Source organism: Pithys albifrons, chromosome 10 (assembly GCF_047495875.1).
Source record: "Pithys albifrons albifrons isolate INPA30051 chromosome 10, PitAlb_v1, whole genome shotgun sequence".
Classification (NCBI taxonomy): domain Eukaryota; kingdom Metazoa; phylum Chordata; class Aves; order Passeriformes; family Thamnophilidae; genus Pithys; species Pithys albifrons.
The window spans coordinates 14,372,213-14,392,727 of record NC_092467.1 but is presented as its reverse complement, the minus strand read 5'-3'; the positions used below and the strand labels follow the sequence as shown (position 1 = coordinate 14,392,727).

The 20,515-nt window shown below is 40.7% G+C and overlaps 1 protein-coding gene across 2 annotated transcripts in view; it reads right to left on the bottom strand.

Moving 5' to 3' along the window:
- VCAM1 (vascular cell adhesion molecule 1) overlaps positions 1-18,726 on the bottom strand; it is a 43,656-nt gene extending 24,930 nt beyond the window's left edge. Inside the window, exons 1-3 of one of the 2 annotated variants that reach the window (XR_011698606.1) lie at positions 16,791-18,726; positions 16,631-16,696; positions 13,753-16,211 (exon numbers count right to left, since the gene is read on the bottom strand). The gene's annotated coding sequence lies outside the window, so the exon portion shown is untranslated. Of the gene's footprint in view, positions 1-13,752; positions 16,212-16,630; positions 16,697-16,790 lie in introns of those variants that run through there. The other variant, XR_011698605.1, reaches the window with a different exon arrangement.
- Between the last annotated feature and the right edge of the window lie 1,789 nt (positions 18,727-20,515).

Below are 20,515 nucleotides of genomic sequence, written 5' to 3'. Positions count from 1 at the left end.
TTGGAGATTCCAGACTAAAAGGAGAAGGTATCATAACAGAGCAACTGAAAAAACAGCTTTTGGCTATATCCAGCTTCTAGACATTTTTCACATGGGAAGTGACAGCCATTTTGTTCCATTTCCTACACACACATACACTTCTACAAAGAAAGAACACCAAGAAAGACCCAGATCTTCACAGCAATTTCTGTGGACAGCAGTTAATGATTTTTGCTGTACCAAGTGCACCCAAGTTCCAGTGAAACTGAGGGAAATAACACAGTCAAGCAGAATTTGTGATTTTAGTCTCTGAAACAGCACACATGTGGAGTCCTTCTGTTACACCAGAAAAACATTTCTTGTTTAGAAATAGGCCTGATAAAGAAATTGTTCTCTGAAAATCCATCTTATAAAACACGAATCTGAGATCAACAAAGCTTGGATGAGGAGCAACTCTGGAATAGCAGTCCAGCATGTGTGGACAGCCCAGTGCCTGAACCCAAGCACCAGCAGTGGCTGCTGTGGGTCCCTCCACAGCACAGCCTCTTCCCGCTCCTACGAGAAAGTCTTAAAGTTAACTATGAAAAATCTCTCCAGAGAGCTCATCAAACAAAGAGCAACATTTGGACTCTGGGGAGAAAATCCTCATGCAGAATTTCGATTCAGCAATGATTCCTTACAGTGGAGTGTTTTGTGTGATATAACATTTGTAGTAGGGAGTTACAACAGAAAAAATACTGGAATTGAGCCTTTTTAATATCAGATAACTTTATATTACTTGTTATTTTTAAAAGATTTATTTAAAACAAAGACACAAAAGTATATGCTCTGGAGGTCTCAAAAGCTCCAGAATGTTCAAAGGTTAGACTTGATGATCTTGGAGGTATTTTCTAACCTTAATGATTCTATAATTACTGTTATCATCTCAATTTTGGAATTCAGATGGGCCTGTGCTGTGAGGGAAATCTTTGCTCATGTCAAAGTCTTAGGCATCAACTAGTTGTGCTACAAATCATTCCCAGCTACATGTCCCATGCACAATTGTCTACATGATATAATGGCAAAAATAAGAGTCTGCCTTTTAACATGTTCACAAAATACACAATTTTATTCATAATATCCTACTTTGTCAATAGGGTGCAGAAGCTCAACATCATCTTTTCTAAACTTCCTTTTCTCTTAAATGCTCTAAACTACACCCAGAAAACGCAAAGCAGCCCACAAAATACATTTACCAATAGCTGCTTGATAGGTTGGTGCACATTAATAGAGCTCCTTCCTGATAAAATTACCAATGGCTGATCCCCAATGACTTCTTTGCCATTGTGTGAATATGTACATAATTTTTCTACGGACAACTGCAGGTCATGCTCTCACAGTAATTTCCTCTGCTCTTTTCCTTTAGGGCAGTCAGAAGTAATGCAATTGCCTTCCAAGTGTGCTGATGGCTGCAAGCAGCGGGGAGTGTGTGGCTCGGCTTCGCGAACGAAGACTTGGGAAGGGCTGTCCCCACATGGGTGTGCCCTTCCAGCCTGCGCAGTGGATTTTAGGTGAGGCTCAGCGTGCGCAGAACTGGCCCCACCGTTTAAGTCCTGAGGTTCATCTGCCACGGCCGAGCGAGCTTGGACAGTGACAGTGAAGTCCTCAGGACCAGAATCTACAGCACCCGGCATTTCCCAGGAGGTCTCCCATCCAAGTACTAATCCGGGGCTGACCCTGCTTAGCTTCCGAGATCTGACGGGATCGGATGTCAGGGAGGCATTTAACTGCCTGGGGAGTAAGTAGTCACAGTATAAATATCTCATGAGACAAACATGCCAAGGCTCTGTACTTATGAGAAGATAGCTACAAACAGAAATTCCCCCTTGGGAAGTTCCCTCTCTGCCAAGCAGTTTTGCAGTATTGCAACGGCAAATGCCTCAAGTTACTTTGGTGAGGTCAAGACTGGGGAAGCCTGACTGTGCAAAGCACTGAAACACTTTACCCACTACTGTTTGAAAAGTACCTACAAGACCTATCCACAAGCATATAGTTCTCTAGGTATAAAAAATTGTTCTCAAACTGAAAATATTTCCTCCTTCACTAGCACATGTCTATACTTCCTTCTTGATTATCACCTGCCTTAGAATCCTCTGGTTCCTTGCAACGGTTCAGCTCTCTTGTCCCTGTAAACAGCAATAACATGGAACAAAGAAGATGATGTGCTGCCAAAGGTTCTGTCATTCTATCTTTCCAAGTCTGTACAATATCAAAGTTTGGCTATTCTGCTGTGGTAGAGCAGTTCCAAGTGCTAGCATTTAAAGTCACATTAGCCATATAAAACTTTTGAACCTTTCTTGCAGTAGTGTCTCTTGAAGTACCTGGGCTTTCCTCTTTCAATTTCTTTCCAGTTATCAGTAAATTAAGAGTTACTTTGACACTCTTCCTTTTGGTTTCATCTTATTTTCAGCTTTTCAGTTTCACTATCTTTCTCCCTAATTATGAAATCACCTGCAGCTTTATACATTAGTTTCAGCACATTCAGTTTTCCTTTGCATATTTATTTTCTCTCCCCAGTTTTGCAAAATTCTGCTTTTATTATCTTTAAAGACTCTCTTCTACACTGACAGTTCTCATATTTTCTATCACCATAGCTGTTCTTGTGTCTTTTTCCAGTCCTCTCAAGACCACATGCTAAATGATGTCATTTCTCTTCCAATATGCCTTTCTGAGAGTCAGTTTTCAACATTTTGAATTACAGCCAACCTGTTACTCAGAATGTGGGACACCTCTCTCACTCCTTTGTAAACATTTCTTCACTTGTACCTGGAAAGAGTTAGCAAGATCACTCAGATGGTACTTTTTCAAAAGCCATTAATAGTTCAAGGCACTCCTGAATGCAGCCTGCAATTGCTCTGAGAGCTAAAACTGTAAGATATTTTATAGCACAGTATTTGCAGGTATTTAACCTATTTACATGTCTTGTAACTTCCAATACTAGCTAAATTCTCAAACTCCTTGCTTCCAAATCCTTCCCACATCTAGCCCTACATTACTTCTTAGTATTGTGTAATCACACTATTGTTCTTTTCCCACCTAGTTCCTGCTCTGTCATTCCAGCTAGTTCATTTGTACAAAATCAGTTAACTAAATTAAGATTTCCTACTATTCTCTTTTTCAGTTATCTTGTTGGAAAAGCCCACACCTACTTAGAAATCTGAAAAGAAATTCTGAGGTATTGAAACTGAAACTTTCTACAAGAGAATAAAAAAGAAGGGAAGAGGAAAATATTTATAAAACATGGTATTTATGAAATGAAACAAAAACAAATGGGATTAAAAGAATACTCTTTATACTCTTCACACTATGTTCAATGTAGGCTTTGAGCACAATGCATGCTCACAAAACTGAAAAAATATATTTAGATATTACTTCACAGTTGTATTTCTGATTATTAGTTCTCCAAAATACTGAAATATTTACATAATATCAGTGAGGGCAGTAGTTCCAGTTAACTATGGAACTGAAATCTCATATATGCTTAAATGTTTTGCTAAAAGAATTCTTACAATCATTAAATAAGAATTGTAAATGAAGGTATAAAAATGCTAGCAACACTCCCCTTAGTTGGTGGAGCAGTAAGCAATGAACTCAAGAGGCTCATGGGCTTTCTGTAAAACTTTAGCAAACTTTTACTGTAGCAATCACATATTAACAACTGAAGATGGTTTGTACATATGTATTACAGCAGACAGTTAAGTGAGGGTTTGAAAGCTGTGGAAATACCCTTGTAAAAGAGAGGAAATGGAAATCCCCCCCACATCCATTATTACTTCAAAATATAAAATAAGAAATGAATACCATAGTCATGGATGGAGTTGAATGTTGCATTCCTGATATTTTGTGGAGATCTGCAGGGGCCTGTATGGTTCCAAAAGTCTCCTGCTTGTAACTATTCTTTCCCAGTAAAAGCCTAATCTCTGTCAGCTATTGAATCCTTCTTTAATTTTTGTTGGAGTAACTCTTGTATTTTGTTAAGACTAGACTAGAACAGAAAGAAAAGAAAAAAGGAATGTCAAATTAACTCCTGCTTCCCACAGATGCTGCAGCCACAGAACATGCGTATGGAGGGGAGGCTCTTTGCTCTGTTCCACTGGTTGTGAATGTTCTCACCTTTTTTCCCTAGTCCTCAACTGTGCTGGAGCAAGTTCTTTTAGGCATTACTGCTAGTAACACAAATATTGCAGTTAGAGCTGCATTACTGGTTCAAAACTTACTCTCAGAGAGAAAACAGAGAAAGAAGAACAACAAAGAAAGGAGTGAGAGGCAAGCACGAATCTCTGTCCTTCCCCACAGTCGGCTCCCAGAGGAAGGCTACTGCTCCCAGGAAAGGAGCTTGTGGGTGAGGAACTACTGTGGAAGCTGCAGCCAGTCTGGGCAGACAGGCAGGGGGCACCTGCACAGAAACTATCACAACAGTCAGCAACACTGAGTTTCAACAGGAGAGGAAAAGAGATCTGTGGCTTTCTACAAGCTGCACCTTTACCTGCAAATGCAGTAACGGGCTTGGGTTTGCATCCTAAACTCAGGCAATCAGAAAAAAATGGTCCTTCAGCCTCAGCTCTTGCTCTGTTCTCCAGCCTCTCCCCTTCAGCAGGCGGCCTGGAACACACACCATAGCTGAATTAAGGCAACTGAGTTAGGGTGTTCCTGGAAATAGTGAGCCAGCCTTGGAAATTTGTCATGTCATTTGCAACAGAATATTGCAGCAAATATTCACAGATGATTAAAATAAACAAATATGATTAATTTGGTGCTTTCCAAGAATGTTAAACAAATGAATTGACTAGATTTTTTTAAGCAGAATAGTGATTTTTAAGTGACTATTGCAGTATAAATGTATTCATAATAATCATCTGAAACTCTAATCTGCTTTTCAAATCAGCACAGTGCAAAATGCCACACCAATGAAGAGCCTATTCAACATTCCATTAGAATGCTGTATGTTTCTAATGCACTCCAAGTATTGCCCAGATATTACCTTCATTGTAATAAATAACTGTTCACTAATTCAAAGCAATCAAGACCCTTCAGCAATGTTAATATTTTCATGTACTGTCTGTGTCTTCTGCTAGAAAACTCAGGATGCTCTAGGACTATTTCACAGACCCTGTTTGGACTTCCTGCAAACAGTCACCAGCCAAAATTTAACCATCCTACTACGTTTAGTGTTTTACAAATACATTGCCCCTAAAATATACTGTTTGGATGAACCATCTTGTGGATAAATTCATCCAAGGACAGTGAAGTAAAATAAGCAGTTTCAATGTGTGATAAGCAATTTTAAAAAATAAATTAATTTTTACAACAATTATTTTTAAACATACCGGTTTAGAGTACATTGAATTTATCAACTCATGCTTTCTTCAGTTCACCTATGACACTAAATCAAAAACCCAATCATTCTGGATTTCTTGCTGAGTGTGCCTATTTTTTGGCTGCTGCTGCAATCCAAAATTAGTACTTTATTTAGTATCAGCACTTTCTGGAAAAAAATATACAAAGTTGATGGTTATTTTTAAGAATGTGCTGCATCACACATTTAGAAAATACAAATAATACCAGCAAACATGAATGAGATGTACCTTATAGAGTGTCACAGGAAACAGAAATCTGACAGAACAAAGGGATCTTCCTATCACTAATAACTAAAAGTTGGACCTGCTATTGTTTATTAAAAACATAAGGAGAACTCTGCTTCCTGTCACTATATGTGTATTTTGCTCCATATACAACATGACCCTTGACTTACAAGAGATGTTAGAGAACTTCTTGGCTGCCATTCAGTTTAGCCATTACAGACTGAACCTGCAGAAGGTTCAGCCAACATCCACAGACTTTAAAAGGATCTGACACATCATCAGAAAAAACAAAATGTGAGTTTCCTTGAATTCCAGGGAGAAAGCATTTGAATGGCATAAAAAAAATAACCAAAACCCACATAAATCTTGTTAGTTCAGGTAGTGGTCTGTGACAGTCCTGCTCTTAGTTGCTGATGCAGCACATCACAAATCTCACAGCTGTCCAAGTACTGTATCAGCCCCACTGTAGTTCTTAGGGCTTTGGAAGGCTGAAACCTCCAGTCAGTTCTCCCAAGTTCAGAGTCAAGTGGCAAACTGCATGGTAAAGTCCCCACAGAGGAAAAAAAGTGTGAATCCTGTAGAAATAATAATAATAAAAAACACTGGTGTTTAATAAAGCAGCAGTAATCATGGCTAATTAAGGACAAGGCTCATGATGTGCCCTGTCTCAATATGAGCTGGAGGAATGGTATTTCTTACAGGATGGTGTTCACTTTTCTGGGTAATCTCTGGCAACTGTGTATTTGATGCAAACAGGAAGATCAACAAATAGGTTTCTAAAAGGAATAGAGTTTTTCACATATTCTTGATAGAAGGAAAAGACTTTTAAATTTGTTATAATTTCTTTTGAATTTTGTTCTTAAGTCACTCCAGTTAGCCATTTTGTTGATGGAGGCCTTTCATGTTTTCCATCTTTTGGCAACCATAATTTTTCCCATTTAAACTTGCACTATGTCCCCCCAGTATACTGATACTAAGCACAAGCATTAAAAAAGACTCCTAATTCATCAAATACACAATAAAGTAGGAGCTGGCAAATTCAGTGTATCTTGAAATGGGAGGAGGATGTAAAAAATAATTGCTGTGAAATTAATTTTTCTTATTTTAAAACAGAGTGCCATGTAATTATACTGAGTTTTTAATGTCATCTTGATCATTCTTTTTTTTTTGCAGGTTTTCCAGAAGTTCCTCCAGTGCCTCCCTAGCAACTACCAACCTTGAAGCTGTTATAGCATTTCCAAAGCAGTTACATGGTCACCCACAGCTCTTACTGTCACATTAATGACATAGTGAACTCTGAAGCAATAGTGTGGTATTCTCTGGTTACCTCCTGCCATGATAAAATACCACTAGATCAGTTACTTCTTGCATCTGATTTGTGTAACTTTTATAGCAACACCTCACCTCTAAACCAACAACTATTGAACTCCTTTGAAAAAAAGGACTCTCCCTTTAGCAAAAGACCTTGGCTCAAACTTTGCAGTTGCAAGCAGGCCCTTCACTGCAAAAGCAAAAGATACTAATGAAGAAGCCTAGAGGCTACAGATGCAAAGTTGTTTGTCTGACTGGGATTTATTGACTTTCAAATGTTGAGACCTCCTTTAAAGTCATTATTAGATCAGACCTCCCCAGCCTTCCAAAGGGATATTTTTTTTAATTTGTTTTGTGTTTTCATAACTTTGACATTTTTCTAAGGAATTCTTAGGCTTAAACTGCCTACTTGTAATCTTAAATAGGAATTACCAGTTTGGTTTCCCCTAGAATTTTAATAAAAACTACATTAATATTTTCTTGTCTGGCTTTCATTTGTGATACAAATACAAGTGGATGAATTTCTTATATTAATTAAATAAAAACAAGTGAAAAAATAATTATGCTCTAAAAATAGAGATTAGGGAAATTGACACTTGATAGTGAAAATATATTTTGTGTCTATAAATACATTATGTACAATTATAAACATAGTTATAAATAAAATATGTGTATTTTTATGTATATAAAGATAACTTAATGAATGTCTTACAGTAATTACCCAAGATATTTGCTTGAACAAAATTTATACTTTGGCAGTGCAGGTCCCTTTACCTCTATCATTAAAAAATCATTAAAGGAAAATGTAATGAGTACTTTAGGGTATATTTTTTCCCTTCTAGTTCGCTTGGCCAAACCAGATGAGTGTGCTGGTTTCCTGTAACTGCACACATGTGGTACGTAGCTTATCTACTTCCATTCATAATAACATACTTGAACAGAAATATCTACGTGTATGTCTTATAAACACAAATAAGTTTAAGTTATGATGCACAAGCTATTTCTCACATTTTTATCTCTGTAGGCAATCCTAAAATTTCACATCTGCAATCTCTTTCATGTCTCTATGCTTAAATTTAAGTCTGTTAGTGTTATAAAAAACAGAAGCTAACTAATTGTATCAGTGGAAAGCCTGTTCTCTCCATAATTCTGGCTCAGGAATTCTGACCTGATATCTATTAAATTCTAGAGGCTTTTCAGGCCAGATGGCTTGCAGAGGAGCTTCACCCTCTCCACCAGCAGCACATGATCCCTTTGGACCATAGTGCCATCTAGCTTCTCTTTTCCTGACCACAGCAATTCCATGTGATGAACACAGCGCCGCGATGAAACAAAAGCAGGGCCAGGGAACTGATGCTAATAGAGCTGTCAGCTGAGTCTTGACTTTATGTAGACATACAGCTGAATAAGGGACCCTGACAATAAGCTCCCTTTTGATCCTCCATTGAAAAGGCAGGAAGCATTTTCCTTTCCAGTAGATCTTATCGCTTCCCTTCAAAATGGAAAGTGAAGATCCATACTGATGCTCCAGGCAAGCTGTTGGTGCCTTTGTGAAAGTTCTAGCACCACACCAATACTAACATACACTGCACAGGATGTCAAGGACAACATGGCTAAGTCCTCTCATATTGCTGAAGGCATTTGTCTCAAAGAAAAATCTCTGCTTTCAAAGGAGAAATATTTGAAAAGACTTGGAAAATTCCCTGAGTGGTCAAGAAAGGAAAAATGCTAGAGAAAGAAACTTTTACTTTTCCTTCACATGATATGTGTGTGTGTTTGTGTGTGTGTGTGTGTGTGTGGGTAATGGATTTCCTTGAACACATCTGGAATCTGAGATCACTCAAAGATGCCCGGGTTTCATTTGCCTTTCCAATATATGCAGGACCTACCTTCATGCAAACTCCTAACAAACCCAGTCCCCCTAACAGAGGTGTAACCGCATAACAAGGGCCACAGCAGCAGAAGAGATAAAGGGTCTGCCATGTCTGGGTCTGACTCATGTCCTTGGCAGCTTCTGGTGAGCCAGGACTATACAAGATCTAATCTAGTTTTCTTAATCTTCCTTTCTTTCTAATTCACTGATGTGTTTGTTACTGCTAGGAGGGTCAGGTACCTCCTGCTGTGTCCCACAAGCAGGTTTGCTACCCCAGCTGGCACCATTACATGAACTGCTGCTGCTAATGCCTGGTACTAGAACAGCTGAGTCTTAAAATATTTACTTCAGAATGAATGTCAAAATAAAGATTTTTCTACTACTCAACAAAACTTCTTACATGACTAAGGCGTAATAAGGCCTTAATCCCTGAATAATTAGCAAACTAATTGAAATTTCAATACCCTTACTCCTTTCCATATAAGCTACCTTAAGTCTGTGAAGAGACAAGGATAAATGGGCTACTGAATGTGTAAAAGTGGCATAAATGTGCTGCTGTTAGAGGGACACAGGAGTCGTGGCCTTTTGCAACTGGCTCATATGAGGGAGAACAGCTTAGATCCCTGCATGGCCACTCCAGAAGAGCAGGTGCAGAGTAGCAGCCCTCTTGTTCCTAAAGAGCATCCAGACACAGCTGTCCTCACTGGGACAGCATCCACCAGAATCAGATACCCTTATCAGCTACAGACAACCTTGGGATCACCAAATGTTTTAAAGGACATTCTTGGCAAAGTTTGTCTATAGACCATCTGAATAAAAGTATTTACATAGGAAGTACCTCTGCCAGCCTAAGAATGGCTGGCTTATAAACAGCTTTGTACACTTCAGCGTGAAACCAAATATTGACATCAAAGTATTACCAAATTTATATGTCAGCAATTCACCCCACCTTTGTTCCCAAAATCAATTAAAAACCCCAGTAATTCAATATAGTACTGTGCAACTGATGAGAACAAGAAACAAAGGAACAATTCAGCATTTCTACAGGTATCTCATTGACAAATATAAACTTGTGTGTGCCATTCTATCCTGATTAAGTTGATAACAATTATTTTCTAACTACAGATAACAATAACATATAAATAACTGGTTTATTCATTAAGTATAAAATATTAATTTAATATTTATAGTCTATGTTTGATGTTACTAAATGAAATAATGGGTACAAGTCTCTTCATTTTATATGTAGTGGGTTTTTATTTTGAAGTATTTGTTCCATGAGTTGCATTGACACAGAGTCCTCGATACGGTTGCCCTAGAACAATTTTACATTTGGGAAGAGGATTGTTTTATACATTTGTATACTTAGGAGATGATGCAATATTTTTTCTTTATAATTAAATGAAAAGTGTCTTCTGAATCTAAAAGAGAATAGGCCAACTGTATTAATAAGTCTGAAGAAGCTACCAGATAATGACTTAAAATTTGTTCTCAGAGTTCTGCCTTGCATTCTACAAAAATCAGACTGAAGTGTAATCACCTATTTTATTCTCTGGGAAGACAAACTATCTGCCACAACCCACAGCCTCATAAACGAGTGTCTCCCAGTAGTCCTGGCTCTGATTTGCAGATCAGCCTCTGGGCATTAGAGGTCACCAGCACTTGGCCGGACAGCGACCTTGGGAGGCACAGCCATTACACCTGGGGCACCCACGTGTTCCTGCAGGAGGACACGGGCTTATCTCCCACACCGACACACGCTGCCAAACAGCTCTCACGGGATTTCTCTGATCTCTGAGCAGTAACGGCAGTTTTTAATATTCTTAAATTACCAAACTCAGCTCAAGGGATGTTCCTCAAGGGATAAGAAGTTCTGACAAGTTTTGTTTATGTCAAATGGAGTAAAACCATAGTTTTAAAGGCTACATATTTTGTAATTATATACACATATATGAACATGTATACATTTCCTTGATTTTAGTAACTCAGTAACAAACTATTTTCCCCCTCAACAATCCCAGGATATATTTGTGTTTAGGCCAGTACCAAGCATGGGACACTACCTTTTCAGGGATTTTTTTAGCACAGTACGAGTACAGTGCAGAAGGGACTATAATTATAATCTTGACATTACCATAACGACCGTGGTTTCTATCAGGTGACAGGTATAATACAGATAATCAGTAGACAGTACAATAGTAATATTTAATGATGCATGAGATAGAAGAAAATTAATTCATGCTTTTAATTCAACTCAGAGCCATCATTTGTTATATTTGCATGTGACTTTCCTAATCCTGTTTGTATGTACACAAGTTATATGAAACAACAAAGAGCCAGGCAAGATATCTGCTGCAGAATTCAGAGCTTACATTTACTCTTCATATACAGTCAATAATTTTTGTGTTCCTATTTATCTCTATTTTTAAACACAATATAATTCTACGCCTTAAATTAACAGCATACAAAAAAAGCTGATAGCCATATTGAAAGCTATGAAAAATGCCTTTGCCTTGAAATCAAACAGAAGCAGTAGTGGGGCTGCTTTGTGTTTTCCTATGTTGCAGTCTACCAACTCTCTCATTTAATCTACCTGAGAGAAATAATGCCACAAACTGAGAAAACATAGTGTGGGAGTAAAGGAAGATGTTCTGTTGAATGAAAGAGGGACAATTATGCTCACTGGAGGAGCTAACATGGTTGCACATTTAAAATCCTGCAAGATTTTATACTCCCTTTATAAAAAAAGATTAAACAAAGAGATATTTTTATGGAAAAGGACACTCCTACAACAAATCTAATCTAATATTTGTGGATGGCAATGGACAAAATGCAACAGAAGACAAAGGAGTAATACTCAGATATGAATAAATACCACTCACATATCTTCACAATACTTCTGGTTATTAACTCTGTTCAAACCTTGCTGCTCCTGTCTCCACAGCTACAACACTGCTACAGCCATTTCACTGAACCTTAGGATGAAAGATGCAAAGTTTATAAAGAATCATAGAAATGATGTTTAATGAAGTTACATCAAAGTCAGCAGCAGAGGTTCTAGGATAAGGCAGTGGCTATCCCAGCACTATAGTACATGAAGGAAAGGCAGGGGGTAAAAAGAAAACATAGAGGATATTTCACTGTGACACCTCAGTGAAATGAAGAGGAAGGAAAATTTGCGAAACGTTTTACAGAAGTGACCATTGATTGATTTATCAACTTTGTCTCTCAAGCTCTCTCTTTCACAGTATTCTTCTGGTGCTAATGCTAATGCTCACTATGTTGCTTTCACACTGACATTACACCTCCATCAGCTTCTGAACAGACTAGGATGGGTCAGCTTTTACCTGAAGCACAGCTGTGTTTCTAATTCTGCCCTGAGACTGTCACAGAAGAGGTGAAGACTCCAGACAGCCTGAATACGAGGCCTCTTTGGTCTTAAGCAAAGCTTTTCAATAACAGCATCTCCATCCTAGTTCCTTGTGCCTTGGTTCCTGAACCACAAGAGATGATTCTGCCCAGTGATAATGAGGCTTATCTTTCCTTCTTTTATGTTCCTTGAGTAATTAATACCAATTATGGCTTTTCTGCTGCCAGTTCAAGAGCAGCAGGAAAACTTTTGAATCAGAGGAAGATCTCACAGAAGTGCAGGAAAAAAAAGACAGTTAAAGAATGCTGAAACATTTTGGCAGAGGCACATTTTTATTATTGATTTTTTCAACTCGTTGTCCCACAAGAGCTTAGTTCAGCCTGCTGAAGCCTATGGTGCTTCCCTTGTTTGGCTTGAGCTCCCCTTCCAACAGGCAGTTTGCCTTCCTTCTGAGTAACTCTCAAAAGTTTGGCTCTGAACTAATGGCAAGTTTGATGTCTGGAGTTCAGGTTAGATATCCTATAGTTCTCCCTAAACACCAAACAGTTAACCCTCCATGAGTACTTATTAAGTCTCTTCAGAAACCCAAAGCTTCACGCAAAAAAGCAGCCACAAGTGATTTTTCTTTGGGATTGTTTCCAATTCTTTAGTTTCAAGAATACCCATCCAGACTAGATGCAGGACAGGATGCACAGGAGGTCTTGCCACATTGAACTCCTTGACAATAAACAAACAAGGTGGCCCACACTCTTAAAGTGGAGCTAATTTCCTTTAAGGTCATACTTTCCAAGCCAGAAGAGATTATTAAATCGCCATGTATGGTAACAGATTGGTTTGAGTACCTGCATAAGGGTGTACATTCTGTAATGATGTCCATTTTGTTAAGTTATTCAAATTGAACTCTTCAGCCACAAAGGTTTTTACTCCAGCCTTCAAAATACTTTTGACTTTTTTTTTCCCCCTCCTCATATTGTCCATTTTTCACATGGCCTTAATCAAATGCAAGTATCTCTAAATATGGACACAGCATTTATCCCCTACTCTACACAGGAAAAGCCCACCTTCAAAATCTACTCACTGTTAAGTAGAAATTTGTGGGACTGACCCCTCCATTCTTTAGTCTTAGTTTACAGTTGTCACCCAAAACTTACACCGCATAATCAGTTGTGTCCTGATCAGCAAGATCAAGTACTGTTCCCTTAGTGAAGGAAATTACAGAAAATACTGAGAAAAGGCAAAAAGAAGGAAAGAAAATAGACTGTTACTCTGATAGAATGATGACAGCGCATGGGAAGGACTGACACAAAAGAGCAAAAAAAAGTAGCTTTCTTAGAAGTTAAACAGTCACGAGAAAAGCTATTTTCGCTGCCATTTGAGAAAGGGACTTCTGAATTTAAAGAATACTGCAATAATCTAGTTATGTGATTTAAGATGAAATAGAAAGCTAAAGTATATGTTGTCACTTTTTTCTTTAATGAAACGGTACACTTAAATGTCTTCATTTGAAAATAATCTGTATGTGGGTTTTTTTAAAAATAGCATCAACTCGGTAGAAAAAAAGGGTTCACAGTGTGCTTCTGGCTGACTGAATCTGGAGGTGAGCTCAAATGTTATCTCTGCTTGTCAGTCCAGTAATGTGGTTCAATGCAGTCTCCACAAGAATGCTGATGCAATTCATACCTTTAGTCTGTTTTTATTTCAGAGTTTAAACAAAATTTGCTGGTGTATGGAATACTTAGTTAAAAGAAGAAAATGAGAATACAAGTTCATGTTTTTATTTATTATGAAAAGCATATAATTCTGTTTCCTCACATATATAAAGAATCAAATAACTTGAGATGGTTAATTTCATCATAATCCCAGGCCTCTTTGGGATTTCAGACTTCTTCTGTGTTCTCAAGATCACACCATTTATGCCTCTGTCCTGCTGTCTTCATCTTTTCTTGACATATTTTCCCAGCTCCACTTTGCTGCCTGTACTATTTTACCCACCTTTGTGTAGGGCAATGATTGCCCAGTTTTGGTGGAGGCTCATATTGTTGTAGCTACCTAATTCTACAAAGCAGCTCTGTGGCTTTTTATAACTACCTTAAATTAAGGGTAACTTCAAAAGATTTAATCCAAGCCATAACTTCAGGAACACCCTCTGCAAGCAATTTTCACAAATAACCATATTTCTGCCTCAGGGTGTTATTTTAAAGCATCACGATTTTACCTTTAAGAAGCAGGCCCCACATGTATTTCTGCATGGGCAATCCACAAACTGAGTGGCAGATTTACTTGGGTCATAACACACAAAATGCCTGTTTTCAAGCACATCAGTATAACTGGACACAATTCATCCAGCCTATTACTAACCCATACCTGCTCTTGTTTCCAGAACCCCTGAGAAAATAGCAAAGGAATAATAGGCACCTACTGCACACGAACAACATGGCTGATCTGCAGGACTGTATAGTAAGTTCAGTGCTTTAATGAGATCACACCTTCCATCTAATCTATGTGAAGCAAGGTAATATATGTGAACACCAGCCATTCCAGGAAGGGCAGCTTCAGGCCATGCTCAGACAACTTGGCTTGGCACAACAACAGAGCAAAGGAGCAGCTTTGTTCAAGCAATCCTCATTTAAGTGGCTGGCAGGATGTCCCACCGTCTTCATTTACACCTCTTGAAAGATTGGTTGGTTGAGACATTTGAAAGGACAATTGGAAACATATCCCTTGTGTCTGTAAATTAGTTGTTTGAGCATGACACAAATTCACATTGAAGAAAAGTCACCATTAAACTAGAAGTGGACATACATGAATCAGCTGCAAAGTAAAGCATAGATGACAGAAAGTGATAATTAGATCAGCACCACAGAGCCAAGAGAACTTGAGCTAAGCCGAGCTTCCACTGCAATTTACCATGGAGTATTTACAATGTGGAAATACAAATATTATGGCTGTAGAACAAGGCATACAGAACTTTGCTGAACAGTAATTTCTCAGAGAAACTGACCTTGAGACAAATAGTCCTTCTTAATGACTTTAAATTAAAATTCTTTTCTGAGTAATACTATTTAGGTCACCTGAGTATAATAAAACAGTTAAAGATTTACAGTCAGATGTAATTACATCAAACTTTCCAAGAGATTTCCAGTTGTTCTCTGGAATTGATGCATAGCATAAGGATAGCTGTCTGGAGTTTTTTACATCATAGTATTTTTATATATGTTTGCATTTAAAATGTAGTCTATACAAAATATAGGCATTTCAGATTTAATTTGCATGCAATTTTACAAGGGAATAAACCCAGAAGGTCCAGTTATCTGGTGGTTTGGACATTGAATTCTGAAACAGGTTATTGCTTTAATTCTAGACTAATGTGTTCCATAGTCAAAAATGAGGGGGAAGAGTTCTGTAATTTTTTATTTTAAAGTTTGATTTCTTTTTCTGCCTTTAGGTTCACTATTGAGTTTTACCAAGTGTCTTCAATCCTTCAGCCATGATGGGAAGTGGTAATGAGTATCCTCCTCTGTGGTTCCAGCCTAAGCATTATTTTATAGTTGAACAGGGTCTTAGTCTTGGGTGGCCCTTGGTTTAGCTTTATTTTGGAAGTGAACCAGAATATTTTCCAGTATTGGTATAGGTGTGGTTGAAAGAGTTTTCCTTCTCCATTTGCTACACAAAGTTAGCTGAAGCACAGCTGCTGTGATTTGGATGAAAGACTACAACAAGGATATTGTGGCTCCTTCGCTTTCCAAGATATGTGCACAGTGTTGATAAAATGAACCTTGCATATCTTGTATGTTCATGTTTCCTTGCCAGCCCTCCCCATCCTTCTGATGCCATGTGTGTTCAGAGGAACACTGTCTTCAAGACAGAGGAAGCAGCTCTCTGTAAGCTTCAAACTCTGGGAAACTTCTCTTACTTTCCCACAGGTCCTTGAAAGTGGCTAAAGGTGTTTTCAAGATGTTGAGAAGTTTTCAAGATGTCAAGAAAAGTATTTTAGTTTTTCTTTTTCAGGCCTTTGTTCATTGTCTTTGTCAAATCCCGACCTCAATAAGAATTTTTTCTGTGATGATGAAGATTTTTTATTTAGCAAAATGAAATAAAGGTACGGAGATTTTAGATGCACTATCGTAACACAGGCAGCTAACAGGTCTTAGACTTGGGGAAAAAAAAGAAACACTTCCCTTTCTCGTAGAGCAATCTCAGTGGAAACTCAAATGTCATCAGGTAAAGTAAGCAAAGTATAAAGTGCATTATAAAATATGGCCAGAGGGCCTTTTATCTTAGACGTATTTTCTTTGTTATTGTCCCATCATTCAAATATCCTCATAGCAGCTGCTAAGTTTGTGTTAACCTGTCACCCAATGCGACAAACTCTTGTGACAAACTTCACTATGTTCCCACGTGCCCAGTCTTCTTCTCAAGACAGAACAATTGAGGTGATACTACTTGTGCATGCCCACAGATTCAGAAAACAAGTACCTTCTTTCCAGTCTTTTGTGCCAAAATGCAGAGAACTAAGTATCATCACCATGAGAACAACAGCAACTGTTGGAAAAGAGGAAGGAGGCGGTGAAGCAACAGAGAAGGAACACAAGGCTTTGAAGAACATTCCTATGAGGAATGGGGTTTTGGCACTCACCACTGCAGTTTCAGAGTGAGGAGCTGCCTCCTTACAAATGCCACATGGAATTCGCCACAGCAGAGGCTGTGAAATCGCACTTCAGCTGTAATGTATTTAAGAGAAACACAACAAACTGGTAATTGAAGAGGTGGCAAGGTTAGATGGACAACACTGGTTTCCATATTGCAGTGCATTTTATGAAGTGAATTAAGAGGCCTTAAAGTTTCCAAAACGAAATATCCAAACCAGATCACCACAAAAGTACATGGGTTTTCCCTTCAAACAGTTCCCACAGACAGCATCATCCAGAAGTTTGCGGGAAAGTTGAAGGAGGGTCTTGTATGGAGTACAGAGGTTAGGGAACCCTGGGGAAAGGAAGCAGCTCCTGGGGTGTGTGTGTGTGTGTGTGTGTGTATTGAGGCACCTGCCAGTTCTTCACAGCCGAACCTTGTGTTCAGGGAGCTCACTTCAAAGAACTACTTCAAATGCTGAATTACATCGATTTTATAAAACAAACTTGCAGTACGTCTGAGAAAAAGCTGTCTAGGTGCCTGTCTCATACTGAAATCTTCAGAGCATAACAACAGTTACGTGCGTTGCCATATTTACCGCTTGTCCCAGATTCCGCGCTCCACCGCCGTGGCCGGAGCCCGGGCCGGCTCTGGGGCGGGCCGCGGGGCTGAGGGGCGGCCGGGCCGTCCTGTGCCATGTCCGTGCCGGTGCCTCGGGGAGCGGCCGGAGTCCGCAGCTGCCTGTCCGTGCGGCGGGAGGGGAGAGGGGCGCGGGGTCGGCGGGGAGCGACAGGAGGACCACAAGCAAGGGAAGCCCCGCTGGCGTGGCGGGGCCCGGGCGGCCTCAGGCCCGTTCCGCCCTCCGCGCTGCCCGCGGCCCCTCAGCGCGGCACGGCCGCGGCGCTCCCGGTTCCCGCGGCCGTTCCCGCGGCCGTGCCCCGGCGCCGCGGCAGCTGCGGGCAGGGCGGGGCGGTGCCGGGGCGCGGGGCGGCCGCAGAGCCCTCGGCGCGGGGCAGCACGGAGCGCGCGGCCCGGCGGAACTCCTCGCTGCGCCACGTGTAGAGCAGCGGGTTGAGCGCCGAGAGCGAGCAGAGCAGCAGCCAGCTGGCGGCCTGCAGCGCCGGCGGCGCCGGGCGCAGGAAGAAGCCCAGGAGGCTCACCCACACCAGCGGCTGGGTGCCCAGCAGGAACACGCAGCACAGCAGCAGCACCGAGACGCTGCTGAGGCGGCGCTGGGCGCGGCGGGGCGGCGGCGGCGCGGCGGGGAAGGGCAGCTGGTGCAGCAGGTGGAAGTTGAGGACGCTGACCCGCTTGGCGCTGCCCCGCACCCGCCTCACGATGCCGAGGTAGCAGTGGAGCAGCAGCGCGGTCTGGCCCAGCACGGCCAGGGCGAGGAGCAGGGCGGTGTAGCGAGAGCTGCCGTCCGACTGGGCAGAGCCCACGGTCCAGAGCCCGGGCAGCAGCGGCACCGGCAGCAGGGCGAGGGCCCAGGACAGCCCGATCATGCAGCCCGTATGTTTCCGCTGGTAGAGGGCCTGGTACACGCTGGGCAGCTTGGTGATGAGCACGTACCTGTTGAAGGCCACCAGCAGGTGCGAGGCCAGGGAGACGGTGAGGCCGAGGCCCAGGAGCCCCCCTCGGAGCAGCCGGTACTCCGCCGAGCGAAGGGAGGAGGAATTGGGAGGCAGCAGCCCCAGCACGGCCTCCTGGGGCATCCACAGGGCACACACGCTTAGGTCCGCCGCACAGCCATTCACGATGAAGGCATTGCTGGTTGTCTGCAGCTTCTTGAAGGAGAAGACTAAATAGATGACCATCACATTGGATAAAGTCCCTGAGATAGCCAAGACCGCGTAGAGCAGCGACAGAAAGATGCGAGTCCCGGAGTCCTCCCAGAGCAGCAGCAGAGGCGAGCTAGCACTCCAGGAAGAGGCGTTGGGCATCTCGCTGAATGCAGCTCAGTTTTGACTTTCCCCTCTAAATCCCATCCTTGTCTGGGTGGGAAGTTGTGCTGCAGGATCCTCACCAAGCACACAGGAGGATGTGCAGCTGAGGGGCTCTAAGGCAGGTTTCAGTGACAGAAGCTGCAAGGTGCAGAGAACAGTTGCAGTAACGATCCAGAGAACAGCAGTGCCCAAGGCAGGTAGGTAGCAACAGATTCCAGAGACTGTAGCTAGTGAAGGTGGGTCCATAGGGAGGCAAATGGCTGTTGGCAGACCAGAGCACGAGTGAGGCTTCTATAGCTGTGAAAATACCAAAAGCAGCAGCACCTTGGAATCCGCAGCAGAAACGGCAGCAACTGATACAAAGCTTTGCAGTTTCTCCTGTGCCACAGTACGTACACTGTATATCATTCCAGGAAGATTCAGCCCTTCCACTCTTCATGAATTATTCAACAGATTTTCAACTTGTTAAATCAAGAAGGAAAAAAAAAGAAAAGCCCAACCCTATCATGCTCCAGAAATACTCCAACTACACAGTCTGACTCTTTTTTTCCTTGCCTCACCAGTTTTCTGGTTCTAACCGCTTTACACAACTTTTATTTGAATCAAGGTTTCAAACCAGTACCAGTCACTTCTGTCTGAAATATCATCTATTTACTGTAGAAACTCCTCTGCTAAATACTCAAACTGATTTTTTCTGACCTTATTTTTGTTAAGAGAAAGCTCACTATGCTTCTGCAAGCTTAGTTAATTTTAGCACTTCTCTATAACAGCAATTTACTTTCCAAATTAAATCTTTCAAACACAATGGATAGACCAAACCTTGGTAAGGCAGTACTTTTTATCTGATGAAGGTGGCTCTAAATCTAAACATTTTACATTTCTTTATCAACCTCAGTCTGTCTCAGCCCCCAGGAAATCCTGCATTGCCAACCTGCTGAACACTGGTATTGGTAAGTACCCAGGTAACATAGAATCAGTGTAGCATTTGAAAGGGTTTCACACCAAAACTAGTTGCAGAGATGAATGGCAGGTTCTCAGGTGGACTAAAAACTGATCAAATGTAGGGATTAACAGTCCTTTCCCAAATGGGTAATAATTACTAGTGGAATTCTACCAGCAACTCTACTACCCTTGGAGAAGAATAAGAAACTCAGTAAAGAAACTATTTCCTCTCAAAAGGCTTCCAGAAAACGACTTCTAATTAACTTTGTGATGAGTTTAGGAGAAAAGTTGCTTTCACAGGTAGGTTATATATGTAGGCTACATAAGCAAGCAATCTCAGCTCATAAGGCAGGATCTGTACATTAACCAAAGGTACCTTTGTAAGGCACTTTTAGATAGTCTTAATTCCTGATGTTAACAAATGACAATCCCAAAATAATATATTAGGAAGTAGGTATAATATATATATATATATTTTAAGTTAACAAAGTTAGTTTGTGTGGGTTAATGGATTATTTTGTTGCAATACAGCACATCTCTTACTTGGCAGAAAGGTTCATGGTTGTAATTGCCAGAACTGTTGATCCAAAGGTGGATTTGTTACAAACACGAATATCCATGTTCTCTTTTAATTAGATTCCTCATGTGCTTAAGGTTAAAGACATACCTGAGTGATTTACTTGATCAGGCCCTTAATTACCATATTTTTTGCCTGCTGCACTTTACAATGTAGATCTAATCAAGTGTCAAACCTTTTGAGGCCTTCCATTGTTTAGCTGTCAGTAAAGAACAGTTATTATAGAAACTAAAATCCTCCTCTTTCTGCAGTACTATAATTGAAAGA